The sequence below is a fragment of the Schistocerca gregaria genome, chromosome 1 (assembly GCF_023897955.1).
Source record: "Schistocerca gregaria isolate iqSchGreg1 chromosome 1, iqSchGreg1.2, whole genome shotgun sequence".
Lineage (NCBI taxonomy): Eukaryota > Metazoa > Arthropoda > Insecta > Orthoptera > Acrididae > Schistocerca > Schistocerca gregaria.
The window spans coordinates 482,816,428-482,831,950 of NC_064920.1; positions in this window are offsets into that span (position 1 = coordinate 482,816,428).

Genomic DNA, 15,523 nt, shown 5'->3' on the forward strand with positions numbered 1-15,523 from the left:
TTTTATCGGTAACTTACAAAGAAATAAGTGAAATAAATATTTATTTACGTAAGTAAACGTGAGAAACGTCACTCTTTTTTTTCTCAGAGTTATGAACATACACTGAATAGCCAAGGAAACTGGTACATCTGCCAAATATCTTGTAGGGCACCAGCGGGCACGCAGAACACGACGTGGCATGGACTTGACTAATGTCTGGAGGGAATTGACACTATGAATCCTGCAGGGCTGCCTAAAAATCTGTAAGAGCAGGTGGAGTTCTCTTCTGAACAGCACATTGCAAATCTTCCAAAATATGTTCACTAATGTTCATGTTTGGGAGTTTGGTAGCCAGTAGAAATGTTTAACCTCATAAGAGAGTACCTGGAGCCACTCTGTAGCAATTCTGGACGTGTGGGGTGTCGCATTGTCCGGCTGGAATTGACCAAGTCCGTCTGAATGCACAATGGATATGTATGGATGTAGGTGACCAGACAGGATGCTTACGTAGGTGTCACCTGTCAGAGTCGTATCTAGACGTGTCAGGGGTCCCTATCACTCCAACTGCACACGACCCACACCTCCGCAGAACCTCCAGCAACTTGGACAGCTCCTGCTGACATGCAGGGTCCGCCGATTCATGAGGTTGTATCCGTACCCGTGCACGTCTATCCGCTCGATAGAGCTTGAAACGAGAGGCGTCCGACCAGGGAACATGCTTCCAGTCACCGACAGTCCAATGTCGGTGTTGATGGGTCCAAGTGAGTGGTAAAGTTTTGTGTAGTGTACACGAGTGAGCCTTCGGCTCCGAAAGCCCATATCGATTATGTTTCGTTGGATAGTTCGCACGCTGACACTTTTTGATGGCCCAGCATTGAGGAAGGGTCGCACTTCCGTCACGTTGAACGATTCTCTTCAATCGTCGTTGGTCCCTTTCTTGTAGGCTCTTTTTTCGGCTACTGCGATGTCAGAAATTTGATGTTTTACCGGATTCCTGATATTCATGGTACACTCGTGAAATGTCGTACGGGAAAATCCCCACTTCATCGCCACCTCAGAGATGCTGTGTCCCATCGCTCGTGCGTCGACAATAACACCACATCGAAACTTACTTAAATCTTGGTAACCTGCCAATGTAGCAGCAGTAACCGATGTAACAATTGTACCAGACACTTGTTCTCTTACATAGGCGATGCCGTCCGCAGCGCCGTATTCTGCCAATTTATGTACCTCTTTATCTGATACGCATCCATATACAAGTTTCTTTCTCGCTTCGGTGTAGTTACTTGATTATTTTCCAGAGAGTTAAAGTGACGAGCTATGATTTTAAATATAACATTACTTTTTTCCATCATGTATCTGAAGTATGTAACTGGTCGTGTACAAATGAAATATCATTCAGTTTTAGAAACAAGCAAAGTTTTAAGGGTGAATGACAACAAGCAGAACAAACTGTGTTCAGATGCATGTTCTGGTGACGGAGAGTGGAACGAGAGCCCAATTTCCTGCACACATAACTCAGGGCGCCTTCTAAATGATGAGCGATCGACAAGTAGAAATACTGGCCAGTTTCTGAAGTCGTGTTATCTTAGAACTTAAAAAGGAACTTCACACTTCCTTATAGATGGACCAGTGACATTAATGTAATCACCACCTATGTTCTACATCAGCATGCAATAACCATTCACAGACGGCAGGTAGCAGCACTAGCTGTGGAGGGTATATAAGGCGTGTCAGGAGGGACGCGACAAACCGTGCAGTCGCTGTCGTAATGTGGAAACGGAGCAATGTATCTGTCGTCGAAAAAGGATTGGTAATCGGCTTTCGGGTCAGTGGTGGAAGCATTTCCTAAGCGGCTAACTTTGTGAACTGTCCCCGCTCCACCGCAGTTAAAGTATTTCGTGCTTCGCAGAATGGTGCTATTCAAAACCGGCGCCGAGGCAACTGTGATGGTCCGTGGGCCGTAGATGACAGGGGAGAACCACGGCCGCGGAGACGTGTACGGCAAAACAGACTTGCAGCTGTTGACCAACTGACGACCCAGATGAACCAAGAATGGTTCGAATGGCTCTGAGCACTATGGGACGTAACATCTGAGGTCATCAGTCCCCTAGAACTTGGAACTACTTAAACCTAACCAACCTAAGGACATCAAACACATCCATGCCCGAGGCAGGATTCGAACCTGCGACCGTAGCGGTCGCGCGGTTCCAAATTGTAGCACCTAGAACCCCTCGTGCCCCCCCCCCCCCCCCGGCCGGCAATATGTAGATATATGGAAAAAATCTCTAAAAATATTCAGTGCGAAAAACGCAAGTGGGATAATTCGATGTCGAACGAATAGAGGAAGATTTTGCCAAGAATAACACCCACCATTTTTACAAGACCCTCAGAGCAAACTTAGCTGGCTACCAAGCTCTTAGGTTATGCTTCCAGTGACCAAATGGATTCCTGAAAACTAATACAAAAGATAATTGTGAAATCCTAGCCAATTATTTTAGTACACTCCTCAGCTGCAAAGAGCCATGTGAACAACACCTAATCGTCAAACCAGTACCAAATCTTGATTCACTTCCACTTTCCTCCAAACATAAAAGGAAACCTATCAAATCGTTAATAAATGGCATTTTGTTAAGATGGAATTATTTCAGAATTATGAAAATTTGAGCAACTAAAATATAACACCAAAAATTCACAGAATAATATCTGAAATCTGGAAGAAAGAGAAAATGTCAAAATACTGGAAGAGTGCCCTGACACACCAACACCACAACAAAATAGACAAAACAAATCTCAACAGTCAGAGAGGACTCTCACTTTTTATATAAGTCTCTCTAAAGTTTTGGTGAACCAAGCGGACACACAGATTGGTGAGTATCAGGCGGAAGAAGGTCCTGTCTGCAACCTCAAAACACCACAGTCACATTCGTGGACGTCGAAAAAGCTTGCAATTTTGTTGATATAGAAACACAGCTTAGTAGCTGGGAAGAATTAGGAGTCGATAGAAAGAGTAGAGCCATCATCTAGGAAATCTTATGAGGAACCACCTTAAAAGAGGGAGTCGACATAGCTCCCCATTCCTCTCGGTATTTTCCGGAACCTCTTTGACACTCTTCCTGCACGTACCATAGCGGTCCACTCTGCAAAAAGTGGTTATTCAGGCTTTTGACGACAGATTGTCACATTAATATGACCTTACAGTGCACAAGGCGGTTCGGAATGCATTAGTAACGAGTTTTACGTCCGCCACAAATAATGAGTTGAACAGAGCATTCGCATTCGACGAGTACGTTAATATGTCTCCGATGCTCGGCGAATGCCCTCGCGATACCATTGTAGTATCCATGGCTTATGCTATCATATATGCTCGTCATCAGCCATTATGTTCTTAAGTGTCGAAGAGCGACCTTTACAAACAGTTAGACTGACACAGCACGGCCGTAGTACATGGAGACCAGGAAGAAGTGAGGACGTGGAAGTGCTGTTCTCGTTACAATACACGATGATCCGCTGTACTCCCTAGTATCAGCCTTGTGTCAGTGTGGCTAACAGCTCACGGTCACAAGTTTGACCCTTATCACCTGCTGGTGATACAGGGGCTGCAAGGGAACGATTTGGGTCTGAGAGTTACTTTCCGTGAATGGGCTGTGAATAATTTCACCCTGTACGTATTACAGCATGTTCTATGCTCTGATGAGTTCACCTTCACAAATCAGGCGCAGTGAACCGTCATAACATACATCACTGATGAAGATCCTAGGGGCGCATATCAAGTCGATGGCAAAGAAGGTAGCGTATCAGTGATAGCGTGGTTCTGTAGTATGTTGCATCTACCCCTAAATCTTGGAAAGTTTCTACCTCCCTAGCTACAGTTGACAGAAATTTGATTGAAATTGGTTTGGACAGAAGTTGTTTTAATGGCATTAGCTACACGATAGAAAAAAAATTATTTAGAACATACGGCTCGTTGCCACAAAGTCCTGGGTCATTACTAAATACAGTACTTTGCCAACATGGTAACGTTTCTTGAACTTATCTCTATAAATAAACATTACGTTCACTTATTACTTTGTAACTAGAGTACGTTCATAGCCCAACAATGTCACATTTTTACTACTACACGACTGCGAGCTGACCTTCTTAGCAACAACATTACTTTATGGGAATGTATCATTTATCAGAGCTTAATCCTGAAAAATATTCTGGTAGTCATCTAATTTTCACGATGTAGTAACACCACGAAGGAAATATGAGAAACACGTGTAATAAAGTTCGTTTTGAAAGGCTCATTCAGCAGATGACAGCTATGTTGCTTTTCACTTTTACCCACATACGTTTCAGATGCGTTGCACTATCATCAGTAAGTTCCGTGTTTGGTAGTCTGCACGGAAGGCTATCCTGAATGAAACAGGCGCTTTTTCTCTGCAGTATGTCAGTCACAAACTTTCATTGAGCTGCTAGTAAAAAGTTGTGAGCCCCCCTATTTGTTTTCACACATACGTTTATGTCTTAGTCTTATTGCGACTGCTCTCCGTGAGGGGGCTTGTTTGATTTCTGTTTCTGCTGATTCTGTAGCGATGTGAAATATTTCTATATGTGCAGTAATTTTCGAATTGTTTGTCAATCTAGCTCCATATCAGGGGAACAATTGTGCAGCAGTCGGTTTATAAAGCAATCCAATCTCACGTGACGAAGCCAGTTTCGTATTGTTCAATCGTGTGGTTCACTGTGTAAACACAGAATATACTAATTACACGTTAACAGTAATGACACATGCTCAGAATATTGGCGGGTGGATTTCTATCTGTATCTGAGAGTGCGCTGTGTTAGCGGGTGCTGGGTGAACACAGCGGTAATGTGATAAATGCACTGCTTCCATGACATAGTTAGGAGAGAATGACTAAGATGTGTAGTTGATTTTTTTCATGTTATTTGGATACATTCTGGTGTTTAGGGGACAGCAATAGACCCATCACATCACACAATTAATCTTCGTAGTTATTACAAAGATTTAAATACAATTCCAACAGGACTGTGATAGTTTAAATAACGTTCGAAACGCTCACAGTTTTTGCAGTCAAATAAATAAAGTTTATTTATTTTTTAATATTTATCAATTCAGGCAGTGACAGAACTAATTTTTTTACAAATAGTCACTCAAGTCAGTATCGCGTTAGTGTTACATACTAAGTTCAGTTAACTATAGAAAATGAAATGTAAATCCAAAATGGCAGTCAAATGTCCATGCTCCATCCGAAGTAGTTGTCAGAAAATCAAGTTAAATCACATTAACTCGTGAATGTTTACAATGCCAACGGTGGTTAACTTGAGATACATCGTAAGATAAGCGTTTTGTATTGAATTTAACGGACCACTCGCAGTAAGTCAGGAAAGTTTATAAGTTCAGCAATGGCACTTATAAAATCGGAGTTCAGCTATGACGGCGAAAACAACTATATATCAAAATAAAACGTCATGAATAATATACGGCCGGCCGGTGTGGCCGTGCGGTTCTAGGCGCTTCAGTCTGGAACCGCGTGACCGCTACGGTCGCAGGTTCGAATCCTGCCTCGGGCATGGATGTGTGTGATGTCCTTAGGTTAGTTAGGTTTAAGTAGTTCTAAGTCCTCTGGGACTGATGACCACAATGTTAAGTCCCATAGTGCTCAGAGCCATTTGAACCATTTGAATAATACACATCTACACCGTTGCAGTGCGATATTTTCAAAGTCCTTAGTTAGCCATGAAAAAGTTTTAAATCTACAGTGCTATGTCACGGAAATTCTAAGTTAACATCTGAGTCGTTCTAAATTATATAACGTCATGAAATAGAAGTCTGAAAAATTTCAATACTTTCAAGAAGTGACAAGTATGTTGCGCGTAGCAACGTAGATTCTACTCTCCTAAGACTACATGAGAACTGACTCTGAGGCCGAGATGGTCACCTCCTTTTATAACTTTTCGTCATGTCGTGATAAATTCTCTTCATTACCTGTATCATACTACAGGGGTCAGTCACATTAATATCACCATGCCCTATGTTTGACGTCATTGCGCAACAACCTTTCATAGACGACAGGGGGCAGCACTAGCAATGGAGCGTATATAAAGGATGTAGGGGGCATGGGGGGAAAACAGTGCAGTAGTAGGCGGAAACGAAGCGATTTATCGGACTTGCAAATAGGCATGATCATTGGTTTTCGGTCCAAGAATGGAAGCGTATCAGAAATGGCTAAGTTTGTATACAGTTCGCATGCTGCCGTGGTACTATCCAAAATGGGCGCCGATGATGTTTCGTTTGCGGGGCTCTCAGCTGCGCGGTCATCAGCGCCCGTACAAAGTCCTAGTTTTCACACAGTCCAATTATTTCACAATCCAGTATAGCCACTGTCACAAATGATGATGAAGACAACACAAACACCCAGTCCCCGGGATGAGAAAATCCCCAACCCGGCCGGGACGGGAATAGAACCCGGGACCCCGTGATCCAGAGGCAGCAACGCTAACCACTTTTTTCCATAAGGGCCTGAGAGAAGGTTCTGGGGCAAAGAGGGCAGGGGTCATCTTCTGAGACCTGGCCTCAGTGTCCTGTTCCCTAGACCACGAGCTGCAGGCAACCGGCACTGAGGAAACTAGGGTGGAGCAAGGGTCATACACGACAGAGGTGGACGATGACTGCGGAGATGTGTACGGGCCAATAAACAATTCTCTGAGTCGCTCAGATGAAACAAGTGGCTACCAACAGTGTCTCTTCAACGACCGTGTACCGAACTTTGCTGCTTACAGGCGCCCACAGTAGGCGCCTCATTCATGCTGCTATGCTAAGTGCTATTCATCGGTGACGATGGCTGGAATTCACACGCCAGTACTACAGCTGCACTTGCACTGAGTGTTAACAGACTGCCTTTCCATTGGTCAGGTGGCCGTTGGCGTGTACGGCGTGAAATCTCTGAAAGGAAACCTCTTGCAACCAGGAGGGAGTGTTATGGGCGCGGGAACTGTTTTTATGATATCTCATGGGTAATATCGTCATTCTGGAAGGCATAATGGATGAACACAAGTGTATATCTAAGCTTGGCGGCCATGTCCGTTCCTAGATATGTACTGTTTTTCCTCGGCACGGTGGCATCTGCTAGCAGGACAGTGGGACGTGTCACCCAACTCACAGCGTACGCGAGTGGTTCGAAAAGCACTAGCATAAGTTTACCGTCATCCCATTGTCATCAAACTCTGAGGATTTAGAGCCATTCGAGAATCTGTGGGCCATCTCGATCGGGCTGTACGCGTCATGGATCTGTCACCGAGGAACCTAGGGCAGCTGGCCATGGGACTGGGGTCGGCCTGGCTCCACAACCCTGTTGGTACCTTCCGGAACCTGACTGCCTCTCATCCTGCACCTCTCGCAGCGATACGTTCTGCAGAAGGTGGTCGTTATTCAGGCTTTTGACAGGTGGTCGCATTAATGTATAACCATAAATGTAACTCTATAATTTCAAGCAGAATCTTGTCAGATTTACAATGCTTCCTTCAAAATTATGCTGACTAAACTGTTTCTAAAAATATTAACCCCTTAATCCGTTTCTTATCTTTCATATTAAAATTTCTTACTAAATTATTGAAAACATTGTGAAATAAATACTTACATTCGAATATATTCCAATCTACTTCAGCCTACTGTCCATATTTTTATTCATTTACTGATTATTTTACGTCGAATTTAAATTTTTCTGTCACATTCCTGCTTATAATTCAAATTCTGTTAAAGTAACAAAAACTATTATTACACACTTTCATGGAATTCGTAAAGCATTGTCCATTAAAAGTGGTCTGTACAAACCGCCCAAGTCGTTAAAGAATTGTTATATTTTAAATTTCATATTTTGTGTAAAATTTAGATTCCTGAAAGGTCCCCTTAGAAAAATTATAAATGACTGTGCTTAAACTGACACAATATTTTTTAGCGCAACGCAATCTGACTTTCAAAAATCCCTACAAAAGAATGGCCCTGACTAACATTAACCTATACCTTTCACGACTCTCAGCTCACAAAAATCTTCGTGACTCGAACTACTACAGTACAGTGAGCGCCAATACTGCCAGCTAAATAAAGGATTCAAACTACTGAAGTCACTAACTACTGATAGGCATAGTTTGCAACTGAAAGATTTTGATAGAGAACAAACAATGTATTTACCTTAATAGTGTTCAAAAGTTATAATATATATATCAGTTCATGACATCGAGTCTTACAAATGTACTGTTTCTTATGGGCACAAGTCCAGATCATCCGCTCTCAAAATTCCTCTATCTCTTTCCTCACATCCGCCACTGCAGTCGGCTCACCTCCAACTGCACAACGCTACGCGCTGTTCACATCCAACTGCACAACGCTACAATAGCGACTATTGCAACAATGCCGACCAGCTTCAGACTGCACACAGCACAGCCAGTGATTTTCATATAGAGCACTACGTTGCGTTATCAGCATAAAATCCTAAACAGCCTACTTACATTCAGAACACCTTAAAAACTGTTGACCGGGTCGAGGGTTAATTTAGACACAAGTACTCGTCTTACTTTTTTTCTTTGAATCAATGGGCTATATTCGCTTGTTTCGTAGCTGTTGTAGATCGATTTTTTCTGGTTTTTGATCTGTTTAGTGAATAACACATTCTCTTGTTTCGCCACGACTTGGCCTCACCCCGGGATGCACTCTTTACCGTCACCGGCCCTGTGTTTTCCGACGTCGTCAGTAACGCTCGCAGTATCGCTTTCTCGCCACCTGCTGGCCCCCTGACCCTGACTTGCCAGCTTTATCACCTGCTCTAGTCTCTTTCACTCACAGACTATGTAACTGTCGCCTGCTGGCCCCTGGACCATGCTGAGTAGTCCAAGGCAGGGGCTGTAGTCTCGCCACCTCCCGGCTCGCGCTGTCTCCCTGTATCCGGCCAGCCTTCGACAGTTGCGCCCCTGTAGCTGTCTCAACAGCACGTGCTCTCCGAGTCGAGATCAGAGCGGCCGCGCCCCCCACCGCTGTCAAAACCAGACGCACGTGTTTAGACAGCCGCGTCCGTCTATAATTTTCTGGCGTTCAGCTGCATCTGGATGTTACCTCACAAGACGAAGAAGAAGATGAAGGAAAGGTGTAAGAGCGCAGCGTCTTTGACGCTTGTACGCTACCGTCTAGCGTGCTGTAGCGTTTGTGTCGGGAATGAGTAGCGTCAAGTATTGTGTGTGTTTATGTAAGGGTATAATGTTGCAGAAGGTGTGCCAGTAAACGAGTAACCTAAGGTCAGCAGGGACGCTACGAAACAGGAGGAACTGCGTTTGTGGTAAGCGTAGTGCGGGCTACGCGACCAGCAGCATAGAAGCATCTGAAAAGAGGCGAGGTCAGGAGGTCAACGCGTGATGACGTGGGAGGCTCTTCATGTGGGTCTATATAAGCAGCGCCACCGGCACTGCTGGGAGGGATTCCGACCGCAGTCTGCCTCAGACGCTCCGGGACGAGACTTAGTTTCTCATGCCACTTAGCTGCACAAGGTTTATGCAGAATTGCACAGCATAGTCAATGTGTTATTGCCTCGTAGGGTTCGACTGTAGTATCAAATTCTACTTCTTTCTTCAGTCTCAGTTACTATTCAGAGTTACTCGTCCTTTTTGCCACCGACTTTACTTATCGAAAATATTCCAGCTTGTATTCTCAGGCACCAGGTCTACGAGTTGCTTCACAATTGGAGATAGCATCAGCACCCATCCTGATCCGATTGCAGGACACTACAATGCACTAGCAACTGAGGCTTATTGCTTTGTATTTTCTTTGTTATTGCGCGTCTTTTGTAGCGTTTATGCAGTTAAAAGTGGTGTACAGCTAATTTAACATCTGTGCACTGAGGCACGGAAAACGGACATATGACGGTTAAACTGAGAGTTATTTGGTCAGTTATATCGAGGTGTAAATTGTTTGATATACAAAGGTTAACTGAAATATTCTCTAGTCCCCATCTTCGAATTAACATTGAAACGGTAACTGCGATAATAGTTCCTACCGTAATTTTCACTTGTCCATTTCCGGCGACTCCATGTGATCCGCAACTCTGATGTTATTCAATCAGTATGCTGGCAAAGTAGTGAAGGAAACCGTGGAGAACTCTGGCAAAGGAATTAAAGTTAAAGAAGAAGAGAGAAAATCTTTGAGGTGTACCGATAACATAATAATTTCATCAAAGTTAGCACAGGACTTGAAAGAGCAATTGAATCTAACTGACGGTGTTTTGAAAACAAGTTAAAACATGAGTAATGGGGTATAGTCTAATTACACTAGGTGATACTGAGGAAATTAGATTAGGAAACTAGACGCAAAGAGTAGTCAATAACTTCTGCTATTTGGGCAGTACACTAAGTAGCGATGGACGACGAAGAGAGGATATGCAGACTGGAGACTTGCATTAAAAAGAAAAGTGCCTGCTACAATGAGAATTTCTCTTTAACATGACTGTACATAATAAACACGAAAGTTTGTATTTATTTTTTTTTACTCCTTCACGCCGAAACTACTGGACAGATTTGGAAGAAATTTGCGATAGAATTACCTTATAAACAGAATTGACACACAGGATACTTTTAAAAAATACGTAGTACAAGATATTTATTGAGTTGAATAATATAAGGCGAAATTTGGAACAATAATTATAGACAGAAAAAGTTGTTCGCTCTTTGACTTTTTGTGAAAATGCTTTTAGTGTTTAATACGACCTACATAAAATAATTCAATGTATTGAATACAATGCTTATACAATCATTAAAGTGTTAATTACATACTTTCGTATAAGCTTGTTGCATCTTAGAAGCGGAGCGTCAGGAGCAACCTACAGCTTCTGAGACGCTTGTGACTCACAACGATGGTGTTCTTTAAATGCTGTAACCGAGTAAGGTGGCGCAGTGGTTAGCACACTGGACTCGCATTCGGCAGGATGACACATCAAACCCGTGTTCCACAATCCAGATTTAGAGTTTCCTTGATTTCCCTAAACGTCCCAGGCCCTTTGAAAGGGTACTGCCAATATTCCTTTTCCATCCTTGACACAATCCGAGCATGTGCTCCGTTTCTAATGATCTCCATGTCGACGGACATTAAACACAATCTTCCTTCTTTCCTTTAAATACTATGACGCAGAAAGACGTGGTGCCTTAACGTGTAGAACGTGATACGCTTTTAATGAGGCTGCGTTTAATTATGCTCTGATAACAGGCGCACACGTGAGGATAGGTGACTTTGTTGCATGTAAAAATATTAAAAAAATTTGCGCTGCTCTTGTGTAGAAACTGCTTATTTTCTTTCTTCGTCAAGTTAGTATATTTGTAACTCATTCACGCTGAATGTGGGGGTGCCTGTCATACTGTTGCCTAATAAGGATGCATCAAGATTGTGCAGTGCCACCAGGTTACGCATTCACGTGGCTGAGAAGGAATGTCGTGCAGGCCACCTTCATCACCGACGGGGCCAAAGGAAAGGTGCTGTTGATACCACGAAAACCTATCATCCCAATAAACTGGCTTTCCAGTTCAGACGTTTGCACTTCCCTTTGAAGGTGGCCTTCTCGATCCGTATAAATAAGAGTCAAGGACGGACCTTAGAAGTGGCAGGTATCCATCGGGACATACCCAGTTTTCTGCGCGGCTGTAGGTGCGCTGCTTGGGTGTATCGACAGCCAGAAATCTCTGTATAAACGCAGAGAACAAGAAATCTCGAAACGTTGTTTACAGAGACGAGTTACCGCAGATTTCTGGCTCTCCATACACAGCAACTCAATTATGACCCTTTCCGTGCTAGGCTTGTCGCAGACAAACGTGAAATTGTTTACTACCTTTCCTGCCACTTTTTGTAATTCGCTACCCGGTCGCGTAAACATATTTTCTTTAAGTGAAAGGAGTGAAATGTGAGCGTCGTGTGTTCTATCAGCTTCTCCCATCGTCCCAAAATTGTGTGTGTGTGTTTTCCGATATGATGTGGTTTTCCGGGCAGCAAGCGGCCCCTAGAGATAACATTTGTGGTGGCACATACGTGAGTATAGTAAGTTTCGGTTTTAACATTTCCTTATAAATAAATGTTTAACCACACGTAATACCACGGGGTGCAGCGCGTCGAATATTAATTTAAATGTCAAACGGTATTTTCTGAAATTATTTGCATACAGTGTGCCTTTGCATGGAAGTGAAGCGTAGACGATAAGCATTTTAGACAAGAAGGCAATAGAACGTTTTGAAAGGTCGTGTTACAGAAGAACGTTGAAAATTTGATGGATAGTCAAGTAACTGATGGGGATGTACTGAATCAAACTGGAAGAAAAAAAGAAATCCGTGGCACTAGACTAAAAGATTGAATCGGTTGATATAACAAGTCCTGAGGCCTGAATGAATCATTGGTTTGGATATGGCACGATGTGTGGGGGATAAAAACTGTAGATGGAGACCAAGGCTTGAGTGCAGCAAGCAGGCTCAGATGGATATAAATTGCCGTAATTATGCAGAGACTTGAACAGCCTAGCTTGGGGCGTTGATAGCAAACAAGATTTGAGATTGAAGGCTACAATAACAATAACAATAACAACAGCTGTATTTGAGCCTCTGGTCACCAAAATGGTATAATATCAAATAACCAATGAAAAAATTTATAAAAAGGTGATTATTAAATATACCGTACACAATTCATTAACTGAACAGAGCTGGAGAGGTGCTCACGATCTAATATTATCTGCTCTGATTGCTCAAACCTAAGGCTACAGTCATCTACGTAACAGTACAGGAGTGGTAACACAATGTGGAATATATTCTGAGAGAAACCCTTCCTAGAGTTAAATATAGTAAAGTAATTGCCGGCCGCGGTGGTCTCGCGGTAAAGGCGCTCAGTCCGGAAACGCGTGACTGCTACGGTCGCAGGTTCGAATCCTGCCTCGGGCGTGGGTGTTGTGTGATGTCCTTAGGTTAGTTAGGTTTAAGTAGTTCTAAGTTCTAGGGGACTGATGACCACAGATGTTAAGTCCCATAGTGCTCAGAGCCATTTGAACCATTTTTAAGTAAAGTAATTATTTAATTAGTGTCGTAGATAAGCTAGTTTGCTACTCGTACTTGTTGATGGCGGCCGCTGGCGGGTGTCGTCTATCGTTCTTCTAGTGTACGTCCATCTTATCAATGCCAGTAGTTTGTATGTCACAAAAAATAATGAAAGTGTGTTTTGCTCGAGGAACTGTCATCAGTTTTTTCATTGATAACCAAATATGGTCTTAACTAAAACAAAATGATAGACTGAAATTTATTCCGCCTTTGTTTATCAGTAATATGAACATTTTTAAGCACACTTTGGTCTTTTCAACGGTATGACATGATCTCAAGAGACATTGGGATATAGCAAGTGCGATTGCTCCAAACATGGAACACTTGTGTCTTGTCCATTTCCCATCTGAGAGCTTAATATTACCTACAAAGTCTGCTCGATTCTACTGGGAAAGTCTTCCATCCTTATGGTTGTGTTTGTGCTTCTTTTACGCCGAAGTGCAACGAAAATCCACACTTCACAATGTCGTTATTATGTATAACTGTCGACTGAGGAACCTGTATACACATCAGTACGTCATATATATGATGAAGATGACATCTCAGCAACTGTTCGAATACAACTATAATGCCCCAGTTTGCCGTGAGAAAGGCACCCATTCGATTCTGCTACTTTCATACCTATTTCATAATAGTGGATATGTCGAGGTTTGCAGACCAATTAAAAGAGATTTGAGACTAATTCGTCGGTAGTTTTATTGTTAGCAAGAAGACCCCAATCAGTTCCCTCTTCAGCTACACGCGTGATATCTGTGTTACCTATTTAGTGTACTCGAAAAACGACATGCCATGGGTTTATGTAAACGCGATCAACATATGACACACGAATCAACTTAATATTTCAAGGAACTCGTTGACAGGAAAGAAGGAGCGACCCATAAGGGAACTCTTCAGTTTGGAGTTGAAAGCGCGTGGATTACTCCTAAGATTTTTGAATTCTTGTGATAGCTTCTTGAGAGCAGCAGTGTACTGCACGTCTTTCTGTGCAAGAGTCAAGGAACTGCGATCAAAATGCAGACTGGATTTCTGCCTGGTATTGACTGAGTGAAAGCTTCTAATAATTCATGGGAATAAGGTGACACTGTTAACAAGAAAAGACACATTGAGAGACCAATGTCACACTACCCAAACTAATCAACAAGGGTCGACAAGAGTTTACACTATTTACACCATTTACTGCCCCAACTGCCCGTTTCTAAGGCAAAAATACATTTTGATTATGCGAAGAGGTCCCCAAAATATAATATCATACGTCATAAGCGAATGAAAATAAGCATAGTAGACTACTTTTCGTGTAGAACTATCACTGAATTCATATAACGTTCTAATAGTAAAATTGGTAGCATTAAGTCTTTGAACAGGGTCCTGAACATGGGCTTTCCACTTCAGTTTACTACATATCTGAACACCTAGAAATCTGAACTGTTTAGTTTCACTAATCAAATGCACATTCTGTGAAATTAAAATGTCGGTTTTTTAAATTGTGTTTTAGAAATTGTAAAAACTGTGCCTTACTGTGATAACCGTTAGTTTATTTTCTACAAGCCATGAACTTATGTCATAAACTGAACTATTCGAAACAGTGCCAACGTTGTGCACATCATCCTTTATTAACAAGCTAGTGTCATCAACAAACAGAAATATTTTAGAATCACCCGTAATACTATGTCGCATATCATCTACTCGTCTTATTACTTCGCCGAGTACCTGCTACATCGAAGTTCATCGTGATCTTCATGATCTATATTATATTCCTTTTTTAAATCCTTATCGTCGTGTTTCATAATTTCAAGCCGTTTAACCAGTCTGTCCCCCATCAGTTACTTCCTCCAGCAATTACATTGACGTTTCTCCCTTTGCCTTTCAGTTTTTGCTTTGAATTCATTCTTCATCTAAAGTCTGTTTTCAGAGGAACGTCAAGTCTATTCTGGATCTGCTTTCAATGTATTTGTTTCTTCGTGTCTGTACAGTCTCTCTTCTTGCGTAACTTTGTAATCTTCTCAGCGGTTAACAACTTCTGTTAGCGGCTTGATCCTTCTTCTCACTTTTAATTCTATACTTTGAGGAACAGAACGGTCTGTTTTAGTCTCGATCCATTGCAGAGTGGCAGTTCTCTTTAGGCGCTTAGCAGGCAAGCTGGTAGTTGAGGGAAAGGGGTTCGCTAGTGGGGATTAACGGAAGGGGGCGAGCAGTCCTGAAAACTTACTTAGAACCAGGGTATTTCAACTATTTTAGATTATTTATTATTTCTAGAACACTGTTTCAAATATTGAAGTTTGTGTGTGTGTGTGTGTGTTTGTTTGTTTGTTTGTTTGTTTGTGTGTGTGTGTGTGTGTGTGTGTGTGTGTGTACCTGTGTAGTGCTACTACTACTAGTAGTAGTAGTAGTAGTAGTAGTGATAGTGTAGGGATAAGGGTGGTATCGTGGGCCCATA